Here is a 13708-nt window from a genome sequence, read left to right on the forward strand (position 1 = left end):
TTTAAATGTTTCAATCACATAGGGGAAAGTACTCTCCCTTCGAACGTTCATGCCTTCACTGAGAACAAAAAGGGGGTGCGAATAACTTGTTTTCCTCGTAACTTTAACACTTTTTAGGTATCAAAATATATCAACATTTTTTAATGTTAATTTTACACCTTTTTAAGTGTAAAATTAACATGAAAAAGGATAACTTTAATCCCTAATACACCTAAAAAGCATAATATTTACACCGATTTCGGATCAATACTGCATAATAAACATTTCCGGAATGTTATTTTAACTTTCTAGGATTTCTCTCAGTGTTCGAATAATGTGAATTTCTTTTACTTTTCCTAAAAGATTTCCACATTATTATTACATAATTATCAATAATTGATAATAAGCTAACTAATACTTAATAGAAATGTTTAAGTCTCTTAGGAGAACTTAAAGAAAATTCACATTATTCGAAGGTAGTTCGAAGGGAGAGTACTTTCCCCTATATGTTCTTTCAATCTTGGTAACGCAGCTATCAGTGAGATGTTGCGGCATTATTTATGGTCTCAAGGCAATTTTTGTCAGAAAATGATTTTGAAAATCAAAAAAATTGTGATGTAATCATAAAAGATCAAATATTCTTAATTTTGTGGTTCTTCAAAATGATTTTGTGCCAAAAGTTGAAGATTTTTGCTAGGAGGCCGTATGTACGGGCCATAAGTAATGCCGCAACCATAGTTCATGTTTTTCTTTTATTAATAAAATCAACATTTCGATCCTATAGATATCTTTTAGAAGGCATCTTGGAGAAAATTGGGCAAGCTTCGAGGACCTTTGCTTTGACTCATTCTGCTGTATTCTACTAGTTAGGAATCTAGTAGTAGATCACAGCTGATTCCTAGTAACGAAAATTAGATGAACATATAATTATACAATTACCTAGGTCGCCTAGGTCAGTGAATCCTTGAGTGCATCCTAAATAAAAATGTACGTCTTAACACATAAAGTGTCAAAGAGACAAAGAGATATAGTTCTTCGTAATGACCATTAGATGGTAAAAAACAGAGGGTAAGGATGTGAAAATTATATCTTTACGAATTACTATCACTAAAACCTACAAAAAAAATTCTACGTCGTAAGTTTTCCTGTGTTATAAGTTTTCTAATTCATAAAGAAGTTCATTAAGATTATGAAGTTTTGTAATCTTAAAACGATCTTATGCCCTCTACAGTCGCAGGATTGAAAATCCGTATTCAAGACATAATTAATACGTCTGAAAGTGATTTAAATTCCTAGTTTTCCGAAAAAATGCATGAGTTCACCGGGGGCTTTATGTGGTTTTTCGGGTTTACAAGCCTTCCTTATAGTTTATCCCTAGTTTTCTGGGAGTTATACTTAAGTTTTCCGATTTCCTGTGAGTTACTTCACGTTCCATATGGGATAAACGGGTTACCTTTGGATTCTAATTGGTTCCAAGTATTTTACGTAGATCTCTCAAATTTACAAGTGTCCTCCGTGAATTCTCAAGGGTTATTAATCCTTACTGACCGATTTCAGTTCGCCGAAATAAATTATTCCTTGTTCAGAATTCACAGAGGACACTTGTAAATTTGAAAGGCCTACGTAAAATATTTGAAACCAATGAGAATCCAAAGGTAACCCGTTTAACCCGTATGGAACATGAAGTAACTCACAGGAAATCGGATGCGAACAAGGTTATAACGGTATAGTTTATTCTGGGTTTAATTTTTTCATTACACGGGTATAGGCGTGATCCTGAAATAGGAAAATAGATCTTGAATCATCATCATCATTTTTAACCGACTATCCCTATTCGGATCGCGGGCCCATAACGTTCAGTTTTGCAGCCCACGTCTCTTGATCCTCTGTCACTTCAGGACGATATTCGGGTTCGATCTCAAGGGACTCCTAGGTGAAGATTCTGAATTTGATTCAGCCACCTTGTCCTTGATCTGAATCGAGGTCGACGTCTCCTCGAAATTGCTTGCGAATCAATAATAAAACGCCCAATTGAAGTACGACCGACGAGGCTACAAGAGTTGGAGCGTTGGAGGGATGGGCTCAATGGGCCCGTCCTGAAGAAAATTCTTCTAGGGCTTCTAAAACAACGGAACCAGTTACGTTGGTGACCTTGGTGACTTTGAGAGTTGCTAAAACGTTTAACTTTAACTCTTTAAGGACGATTGGGTCACCGGTGACCCAAAAATAAAATTTTTCATACGATCTGCTAAAGTTATGCTTTGCTCTAAAAAGTTAGAAAAAGTGATTTTTTCTGGCCCCCCGATTTTTGACCTTCTCGTCCTTAAAGGGTTAAAGATATTATATCACTAGTTCCCACCGGTAGATAAAGTGGAGAACGCGCAATGGATTGTCCCGAAAGCGTATAAGAATTAGCCCCTCAGCCGAATTTTAACCGTGAACAGGCAATTGGGCTCTATTCCGGAAGGCTAATGAAGAAGGGCACTCCAATATGTTTCCGTACGTGATTTATAGCATTTGTTGATACACAATCTATGACTATAGGAAGTTCGTCGATTTAAGGTTTATCAGTTTTTAAAGTATGAGCTTTGAATTCGTTCAGATAATTTGTTTTAAGTTTCTAAACTTTCAGAATAAACCGACATTTAATAAGATTATAGAATTGAGGTACCTAGTTGAATATAATAGAGCTAATACAGTGATGAAGTTCAAATTATGTTTGAATTAAACTCTAAAAGAGATAGCTTCTAAATCTAGCGTCTTGAACACATAAAACTTGTTAAATCTAGGCGTTAAAATCCGGTATGTAAAACGCGGAAAACATAAGATTAATTGCTCACCTTATCAATCTTTAAAGTCCAAAACTGAAGTACGACGGATTTATTTTTTCAAGTCCCTACTTTGCATCTTCCGTTCGATCTTAAGTAGAACTATCATATTCATCTAGATCCAGAAGACAGTCCCTTGCCCTTATACATAAGATATTCACCATGAGTACAAGAATACCTTACCATACTATCTGTACATGTACCCCTTAGACTTGTTGTATCTTGGATAGTAAGACGAGGCCTGAGTTTACTGTGGCAAGAGGTAGGGTGTAGGGTGTGAGAAAATAAACTCCTTCGTGACATGAAGACTTTCTTGTTCATCTCAGCGTGTTCCTTTTGACACACCACATATAAGATGATGGGAGGGAGGATTGGGCAAAAAAAAAAGAACTAGAACTCTGTCGGAAGAGAGGAAAAGATTTCGCATGCGAATCATGAAAACGCAGATCACGTAGTTGGTTTTGGAAGCGCCACTCCTTGGAAGTTCCTCCTCATGCAACCCACTCCAGTAGATCTCATGGTTGGAACACCATTCTCAGGATCTCCATAGACTCTCATGGCACAAAAAAAATCCACACACACAAAATTTATTTCCCGGCACTGGATTATTTTGACATAAAATTTTTATTAAATTACATCGTTGTTCGTCAGTGGAACTCATCGTGAGAAGAGACACGCAGTTCATTCCATGGGATTACACACATTTTCCCATCCCCAAGATTGTCACAACAGCAACATTTTCAGCGATAATATTCCAGAATATTTTGTTCATACACAATTTTTCCATTTTTCCCGCCACTGTTGCTCACACCCTTGATTTTTTTTGGTAAATTTTACCACACTGCAACATCAAATACACTATGAATATCAACTAACAAACACGTCTGTGGGCACTTTGTTGTTCAATATTTCGGGCAGATAAAAGAACAGTATTTAATTCAATTGGAAATATGATAATTATTTTTTTTGTGGAATAATTAATTTCAATATAATGTTATTTAATTAATATTGGAGTTTTGCATGAAGGTTTGAACTCTGTCGGAATACATAAATAGGGCTCGTGATGTTTTTATTAGTTAAGATTTTTGACACAAAATTTCATTCTTCTCACAATCCACTACCATAAAAGAGGAACTATGGAAAAATGGAAAAATCGATATTTAATTTTTTTAAGAACTTCCAAACCACCTGGGAGATTTTTAATCGGGACAGTCTTTTTGAAAATTTAATCCCATAAAACTTTGCCAAAGAACATTTTCTTCTATCTCGAATGAAAACGTGCGTTTCGTGCCGTTTTCTCAAATATCTTTTTGATAAAAGTAAATGTCGCTTTTAGTCCAGATATTTTCTATATTGTATATCGTGCTTTCTGATTTATTTTACCTAGAGTGGGAATTTTCAATAAAAGAACTTCGAGAGGAAAAGCTAGAGGATCGTAAAACGTGCAACGGTTTCATGTCAAATCATATCCGAATTTTTCTGGAAAATCGTTTGGTCAAAATTGGTCTCTTACCGTACAGAAAATAAAATTTCAATTGAAATTTTTGTTGTAGGGGGTCCGTGGTGCAATTGGTAAGAGCGTTCAGTTCTTGGGCGGTGTGATCCCTGGCTCGACTGTCACAGTTGTGAGTTCGAGTCCCGCCCGGTGCAAATGATTGAAACGTCTGAATGGACATTTTTCACCAAACACTATAAACTGAATAATAAACTTGTAAACTGAACAATGTACAAAATTGCAATAAAAGCCCGGTACATTGAAATAAAATGAAATAAATAAAAAAAATTGTTGTTTTTTTGACGGTTGTGAAGACTATCTAACCGTCCTATCACACCAGGATTTTTTCAATTTGTAGATTCAATTTAATTTTCAGATAACTTGCTCATCTGCATTATTTTGCATTAAAAATCATTTGAAATTATATATTTTCGCTCATTTATTGATATAAACTAATACTTGGCCCACCAAAACATGTTTAAACGTGCTAAAATAGTATAAATGTTGTTGCTCAATTAAATTTGAATTCAGCAAATTAAAATGTTAAAATTGCTCATTAATTTCAATTTTATTGCAGTTAAATAAGTAGCCTTTTGAATCAAGTTGTTCTTATTAAATTTATTCACTCATAATTAATTATTATTTGTGGCAAAAAAATAAGATAAGTACAGTGATTTAGTGATAAACTTGTACGGGAGTGAAGCTTCAGTATCGGGAGTAATTTCCTAAATTCCTCCAAAGCCATTCGGAAGAAATTGATGTGTTAAGAAATCGCAGTTGAGATGACTTCATAGAGATTTTCAACAAAACTGTATGAGAGTTTCTTCATGAGCCCCCTTGCCTACAACTCTTTCTTCTGGCCTTAGTGATCCTTCTGAATAACAGATTAATGACTTATAAGACATTTTAAGTACTATCACGACTATCACACATTTTCCGGAGTTATTCACAATAAAAAATCTTGCGGCACTATTTAAAATTGAGCAAATTTCTTGCAAAATGTGTCCTGGCTGTGAGAATTTTCAAGTAAATTCTTGAAATCTTATAATGCTCAATTGGCTCAATTGAATTTAAAATTAAACTGTGAAAATCCTAGTGTGATAGCACCGTAAGGTAAGAGTTTCAAGCCTCGATTTTTTCATCATATCGAATATTGGAATTTTGGCTAAGAAAAAGTGGGGTTGTTTTGAATTGGGAAGGCTTTGGAATTGGGCTTTTTCTCCTGTTTTTAAATGAAACTGGACCTTATTATGATATGTATGCCCAGATGGGGCTTACCTAAATAAAATTAAATAATTTTAGAAGGAAAATGGGGAACTGACGTTATCACCCATTATCACCCTTATTTCAATTTCCTGAGAGTGAACTGTCCACGGCGACTGATGCTTACTCACTGAAGTACTGATGTTAATTTCCATAAGCAATAAGAGCACGATTGGGCATGTAAAAGGAATAAACGATTTGGATTGGTGGGATACAACCGTCAACAGGGTTGACATGTGTCGAATAGGCCGTACGCTCTACAGATTTAGGTAATTTAGCTCAGAAAATCTATTAGGAAGCTAAATTACATCATTATAAGGCCTAATTCTATTTTAAAATAGGAGGAAACAACTCAATTTCGAAGCTGCTCCAGTTCAAAGGTGCCCCCTACTACATTTTGCCCCAAGTAGCTTCATTTTTTTGTTTCATTTATTACATTTTTCTCTATTATCAACTAATAGTATTAAATAAAAGATTCAAAAAAGAGCGATTTTTAAAATTTAAAGTATCTTTATGGGATTTTTTTATTTACCGTCGTTGCGGGTGACTTTGCACGTTTTTTCGCTGTTTTTCAACTTTGCCCTCTAAAAGTGGATAGTTAAAGTGAAGGGAGGGGGTTTTTGAGTAAAATTATTTGAATTCAGTTGTTAATGAATGGATTTTGTGTCACTAACATTAATTTTATAAAATTTTACTATGTTTAAAAAAATCAAGAAAAAAGGCTTGCACTGGGGATAAGGTGCGGGTGACTTTGCACTTTTTAATAAATACTAAAAAATCAACAATTTCTGATAATAAACGACAATGAAGATCTTCATATCTAAGGGTAAGATGCACGAGATCTACAAGATGACATGATCGCCATCTTGATTTGACGTTTCTGTCCGCCATTTTGAATAACTGTCAAAATCTAAAACAGGTTCGATTGGGTTGAAATTTTAGTATGTTGTAGCTGATATCAAGACCTTTTCAGAACGTATGTATGTTCCGGTCTACGTCAAGTATTTACCTTGATACAGAGGCTTAAAGTTTGAAAATTTGAAATATTCACATTTTGGCGATCTTTATTTTCTAATCCTGAATTTTGAAACCTAAACGAAATGCCTCAGTAACCATTAGAAATGGTTGAGGCTTTTATTTTATATATTTATTTACTCTTACATAATTTAAAAAAAAATAAATGAAAAGTGCATTTATTTATTTTTTTATTTTTTCATCTTTGCAAAAGTTTTTCAGATCTTCAAATAATATGCTGTTATAAAGAAAAACATTAATTTTCTTGTTGTTTGTTATTTAGATCTCATCACCTAACGATAATACTGCCTTTTTTTGTGAAGGTTTCGATAAAAGAAGCTCTCCGTAGTTCTGCATTCATGAAAATGTCAAAATTTTGAACTTAGAGACCCAGTATCCAGACAATCGCTTGACCTAGGTCGGATTTTATATATGTTCTGAAAAGGTCTTGACATCAGCCGGAACATACTAAAATTTCAGCTCAATCGGATAATTTTTCTGTTTTGACATTTATTCAAAATGGCGGACAGAATCGTCAAATCAAGATGGCGACTACACCATCTTGTAGATCTCGGTCATTTTATCTTAAGTTATAAAAAAATTGGATAATTTTTGGCCAAATACTTCTATAATAAAGCTTAAGAAAGTCCATTACAAGCAATTTTATAATATAAATCATGCGTTCTTAGGAAGATTATAGTGAAAAAAAGTAATTTACTAAAAATAATGAACAAAATCGAAGTGGATTATTCTAGCCAGATAAATTTAGAATAGATTTGGGCAATTTACTTCTCTGAAATCGATTTTGGAATTGCATCTTCAGATAACTTTTTCGCGGAGTCGTTTTTTGACAAAATCCCTATACTAGGATTTCATTGACTATTACTGAAACTACAAGAATCCTTTTGAGGATCATTGTACCTTACTTGGTACTTAACATATCCCTATATACTTTGACATGGTAGACTGGATCGGCGAAGACTATCAATAAGTGCTAGAATTGTTCAAAGTCTCACGAACAGCAGAGTGCAAAGTCACCCCCCGAGTGCAAAGTCACCCGCAACGACGGTACCTCAATTTTACAACTTTTATTATTTAGATGTAAAGTTCCATTAATTTATATTTCTCCAGTTCATCTCTTAATTAGATCTTTTTAAAGTATTTTATATTGAATTCATGTAAATTAAAATACGTAAAAAATTTAATGTAACAACTCTAAAATTTTGAACCAAAAAAAAATGGTCTTTCATCTTGATTTATTTATTTATTTATTTATTTTTTATATCGAAAATCGTGATGTTTTGCTATACTTATTTTTACCTGATTATCACATGGAATGATTCATTGAATAAAATCAATAAACAAGATGAACTCTTATCAAGTACATTGAAATGATAGTATGAAGCGGTCATGAAAATATTACTATTAGATAAAGCGATAGTAGCTTTAATGACGAAAAATTGGACTGATGTCTTTTTTATATAAAAAATAAGATTTTACTGTGTTAGTATTAAGTTAAACCCTACTAAGATATTCGAATTTGATGATTATATAACCAAAATATGGAAAATGTGCAAAATTCCTTAAGACATGGCTTGGCACAATATACCATTCATGATAGAATCTCTGAATTTTTCTAGATCACACGTAAGATAAAATAGCAAGAACGCTTTCTTTAGAAACACTCAAACAATTCAGCTGAATAAGAGACAAATGGGCATAATTTGTGGAATTTACAGAATTTCTCATCGATCTTACCACGAGATTTTTGAGGAATCTCAAGCGTCAGAGATTGTATAACCTAGAATTTCTCTGGCAACCAAGTATCACTTTCAATATGAATGTCTTGAGTGAGAATTTATCGCAAATGCGTGGGTGAAGTCCCCATATCACTTTTCCTTATAATTACACTCGGGAGTACGAGTAGTGTGACACAGTGCTGATATTTGGGTCAAACTTCCTCATAATTCATGACTGGAAAATGATCAATTGCTCACACAAGAGCCATCCAGACCATCCAGTATGAAGACCTCATGGGTGGAATATTTGAAAGACACCGTCGTGACAAATAACAATTTAATTAAAATTTTATTGCACACTGAACGCTATTGAGTATCTTATCTCACGTACATGTACATTCTTGTTATACCACCGATTTCTTTGCTGATATTATAAAGCATTTACACAAAATGGAACTGCGGTTATGTATGAAAAATCGTTTAACACAAATGTAGGTTCTCTCTTTTAAGATTTTTAACAAAAAATGACCAAGTAACAAAAAAATAAAGTAATAAGTAAATAAAGTAATAATAAATTGGAAAACACTAGGGAGAGGTGGGGCTACTTTGAGCAGTGGGGCTATATTGTTTTACGATTTTTTCGCATATTTCTAAAGGAAGCTGAGCCTTATATATAAGGCCTTATATATCTGAGCCTTATATATAAGGCTCAGCTTCCTTTAGAAATATGCGAAAAAATCGTAAAACAATATAGCCCCACTGCTCAAAGTAGCCCCACCTCTCCCTAGTGTTTTCAAATTTCTTATTTGTTATTTTATTTAACTAGTTATTTTATTTAGTTCCTCAATTGATTTATAGATAAATTACATTACGTTAAAGCCAAGTCTCTTTTATAAATTAGCGAAAAAATCGTATATCAATATAGCCGGTATAACTCAAAGTAGCCCCAACTCTCCCTATGCTTATTTCTCAAAATAAAACTTTAATTTCTTTTACTAAGGTATAATTTTTAAATATTCTATCAATTTATTAAAGAATATTGGCCTAAAGGTTCTGTTTGTTTTGCATTTCTTTTAAACAATTGAACGAGCGATTTATTACAATTTTTAATTAAACTTAAACTTAAAAAAAGTTCATTAAAATCGGTTAATAAGCATTAGAGATAGAGTCCGGTCCATTTGGTTATGGTAAGGGTCGGGGTACAGTGAGTTGGTGTAGAGAAAGATAGGACCTATCGTTGGAAAAGTCTCTATCTCAGATATAACATAATACTAAAATTTCATCGAAATCGCTTCATAAACATCGAAAATACTGTCCAGTCAAGACATTTTCGATTATAGCTCGGGTCAGGGAACATCGAGGGAGGAGTGCGATCCACCGTTGGAACTCCAGCTCCAGCTTGACTCCAGCTACAACATAATAAAATTTAAAAAAGCATCGTCTAATTTTCGAAATACTCAAAATCGAAATTTCTAAAATCGATTTTTCGATTGATCGGACCTTCGATTAAATCGGATGAAGTTGGGGTGTAAAAATTGTTGTAGTATTCCATGAGAACTTTCCAAAACAATAACAATTTTCAAACTCTGACCTCTTATAGCTCAAGTCAGAGGCGTCCGTTTTTCTCAGTGAATTGCCTTTTCGTGCGTTTTTTCGGTTCCGAAAATTCGCATAATTCCGGGATGTAATTAATTCGGTTTGTAAAAAATCTTTTATCTTAGACATCATTTTCTGTACGAATCCACTAAAACTCTTATACTTACACTGCATGATACATTATTGTATTACTTAAGATTTTAGAGAAAAAAACAATGTTTAATATCAATATAATTTAAGTTAAATTTTCAAACTTCTGACTCCATTCTCAGAGAACCATATTTCAAAAGAATATAATCCTAGGCTCCAGGAAGAATTTTGTTATGCCGTTTCTTTTTGTTTGTCAGATTGACCGTCATCGAAGTTAGAGACCAAATAGTTGCAGATAGCAACTTCAGGTCTTCGATGACCCCATCCATAAGTTGACAATCTTTCATTATTCTCACCATTTTTTAATTAAATGATAATAAAAAACGGTAATAAAGAGCTTAAAACATTCTTTCCAACCAACAATAGGGAAATCCAGAAGTCGACGGGAGGAAACAATAGTAGGAGTCGGTTCTTTTACAATAGTCCTAACGGTTATTTATTTGAAAGTTATATGCCATTTCCCATTATGAATGTACGAAAGAAACGGAACGAGGGAGGGAAATATGTAGAGGCACGCTTGGGTTGACTATGAAATAAGGAGATTGAAGCTCCGAGTTCTAGGCTCCTGAGAGCAAAAATTGGTTATTCCAGGGCCCGGGACAACACAATTATTCAGGGAAACACATCAACTATCTCCAGAGCTTTCGGCTCGGTTGCCAAGCCTTCATAAATGGTCCAGTCTTGCAATTTTTCCCTGAGACTCGTTAAGGGTTTTGCTCAGGATTATAACGATTCATAAAAGGAAAGGAGGGCACTATTTTTACATTGTCTTTCCACAATTTTTGTAATATTTGGCACAATTTTACGTCTTTTTCTTCTTTTTGGGTTTTGCTGGGATTTCTTTTTGTTGATTGATTGACTGATTGATTGCAACTTCACATCGATTTTTTCCTCAATTCTTTCCAACGAATTCTCTAGATTAAGATTAAAACGATTCTAAAGACCGTAGTTTTCAATTAATTGGATCAAGCAAAGAATTAGCTTACAGATCGTAGGATCCCGAAAAAGCCTGAATTAATTCAAATCTCACAGAATCAGTATAATGATTATCATGGATTATCAATGTTTATTTAAAATTTAAATGCAATCCTATTGGGCAATTTTTGGCAAATTTTGAAGTGAAGTTATGAATCGGTTTAAATCGTTTTATAAACCCGTAAACACAAAAACTGACTGAGAAAATTGCTGTGAAAATAATTTAGAAGGCGTCTAAGTTTCGAAGATCGAGCATATCACGAAGTTAGAGTATTTTGCCAGTTCTTTTATACATCCACTGCGATCACTATGACGAGCCATTGATAAAAAAAGCCCGCATTCGACGATTGCAGCCAAATGATATCACAAAGTGATAATTTAATTTTAAATAAAGTCATTCTGGGAAGCGTTCAATTAACATTGTGCACAATTTTCACTGAATTACGAGCTCTGCAGACCGATGGAATGGCAATTATTTCAGCATCAGGCGACACAAAACACGAGCTAGGGCAAAATTGGAGAATTTTCCTGTGAATTCTTCATCCCAAAACTATTTCCAAATGGTGGTACAAAACATACACACATACAAAAAAAAACCGTTCCATTGAGCTTTTCAACATGGCCTGACCATTGAGGAATTTTTCGCAACAATTCCAAAATTATCCGTTTTCCTCTGTTTTTTTTTTTACATGTTACCCTGCAATGTATGAAAATACCTTCTGGAAATTTTCTATTTTTCACAGACAGAAAGTCAATTTGAATGTCAATACGAGAAATATTTTCAATAGTTTATCAGAGTAATTGAGTTTGAAATTGACCCTCTCTTGCCTGAGTTATTCCAATTGAAAAATATGAAAGATTAATCCATTTTCCTTGAGATTGCTTCAAGTATCCTCTTTCGGGTGGAAGTTCTGGAGAAAGTTTTTAAGCTGTTGCTGTCATGTGGAATTTAAAGTAATCCCCAGCAGAAGATTTTCCTAGAAAAGCGATAAGCTGTGCGATAATGATAAAGTGGCACAATTTTCTTTCAATAGAATATTCAATAAACTACCAATTTATCTGATGTGGTAATTTTTCCCGATAGTCCTTCACTCTTGAGGAATTTTCATGAGACTAAATTTCAAATTTTGCACATGGAGTATCATTATGAAATTCAAAGGGGTATTCATTTTAAAAGTAATTGGCAACCGTTCAAATTATTTTATTAACAAATACCTAAATTTAATAATTTTACAATTTATTTCAAAGATATTAATACAATTATTGAAAACTTCTTTTTCAGTTTAGGTAGGGTAGATGATCCATTTAATGTCATACCCCATTCAATGCTATTGGTAATGAATTGCGTTATTAAAGTAACGGGTTCATGGTGGAATTGGTAAGAACTCTCTCAATGATGAACTGGCACAAATGATTTCAGAAGGATGTATCCGGTGATTTCCAGTGAAAATATTAGTGAAAATGTTCCTAAATGTTTGTGAATTCCAATTGGGGACTTATGTAAAGTTCGTAAATCGTATAACCCACAAAAAATATCGTAAAAGTTTGTACTTTTTCCACAAACATTGTTCGTAACATTATCACTTGACGAGCATTTTATGTTTTTTTTTCAAACATTGTTCGGAAATGTTCGTAAAATGTTCGTAAAATGTTCGTAAAATGTTCGTCAAGCAAACAGAAATTTACGAATAAATGACAAAATTTTACGAACATGTTTTGTGTGTTTACGAACATTTACGAACAAATGTTTGTAAGAGCATAAAAAATGCTCGTCAAGTGATCATGTTACGAACAATGTTTGTGCTTAAATACAAACTTTAACGAACTTGTTTGTGGGTTATGCGATTTACGAGCATTTCGTAAGTCCCTCATAGGAATTCACAAACATTTACGAATTTTTTTTACGAAATATTTTTTTCTGTGTAAGATGAAAACACTTTTGGTTTTGCCCAGAGCTTTCGATCCTGATGGGGAACTTCTTCAGTGGCTGGAAGGGCGTTTAAATTATTTATTTGCAACGAATTTCTTTTTAATATTTCATAAAGGATGTTTTTTCACTTACAATCACAGAAGAGACATCCCTCTGAAATTGGTAAGAACGTTCGGCTTTTGGGCAGTGTGACCCCCGCCCGACTCAACTGTCGGGACTGATTGAATGGATATTTTTCACGAAATAGTCTAAACAGTATATCAAAATAAATATAACTAGACATTTGTGGAGTTTTTATCGAAAATGAGACATCGAGTACTCCAATGATATACCCCTCAATGAAGAATTTGACCGAAACGTAAATTTATAGTGGCGATTCTATGTGTATAGAATTGTTTATTAAGAGTGGATTAGTAAAATTGAGATATGGCAAATGATGGGTATGAGAGGATAAAATAGTATTTCTGCACGATAGACTTCTTCATCAAACAGCAAAGGAAAGCACGATCAATTCTACTCTTCCTGCAGGGTATACTTGCTCGATTTTCTCTGATGGCATTTTTCAGGTGAAAAAGTTACATCAATTGATGATTCCATGAATAATGCAAACACTTTTCCAATCTCTCACTCTTGCATTTTTTCCACTCGCTAAATCCAGAGGAATAGCAGAGATAGAGGACTTGTTTGACAGTGCTGTTTAAACCATTTTTCGGAAAGATTGGAACTTGGACGATGGCTC

General features: G+C 33.7%; 1 protein-coding gene across 2 annotated transcripts in view; it reads left to right on the top strand.

The window, feature by feature from the left end:
• The window catches only part of LOC129802524 (semaphorin-2A), a 610443-nt gene that overhangs the window by 175782 nt on the left and 420953 nt on the right, over positions 1-13708 (top strand). The gene's annotated exons all lie outside the window — the stretch shown is intronic.

This window comes from Phlebotomus papatasi, chromosome 2, assembly GCF_024763615.1.
Source record: "Phlebotomus papatasi isolate M1 chromosome 2, Ppap_2.1, whole genome shotgun sequence".
Lineage (NCBI taxonomy): Eukaryota > Metazoa > Arthropoda > Insecta > Diptera > Psychodidae > Phlebotomus > Phlebotomus papatasi.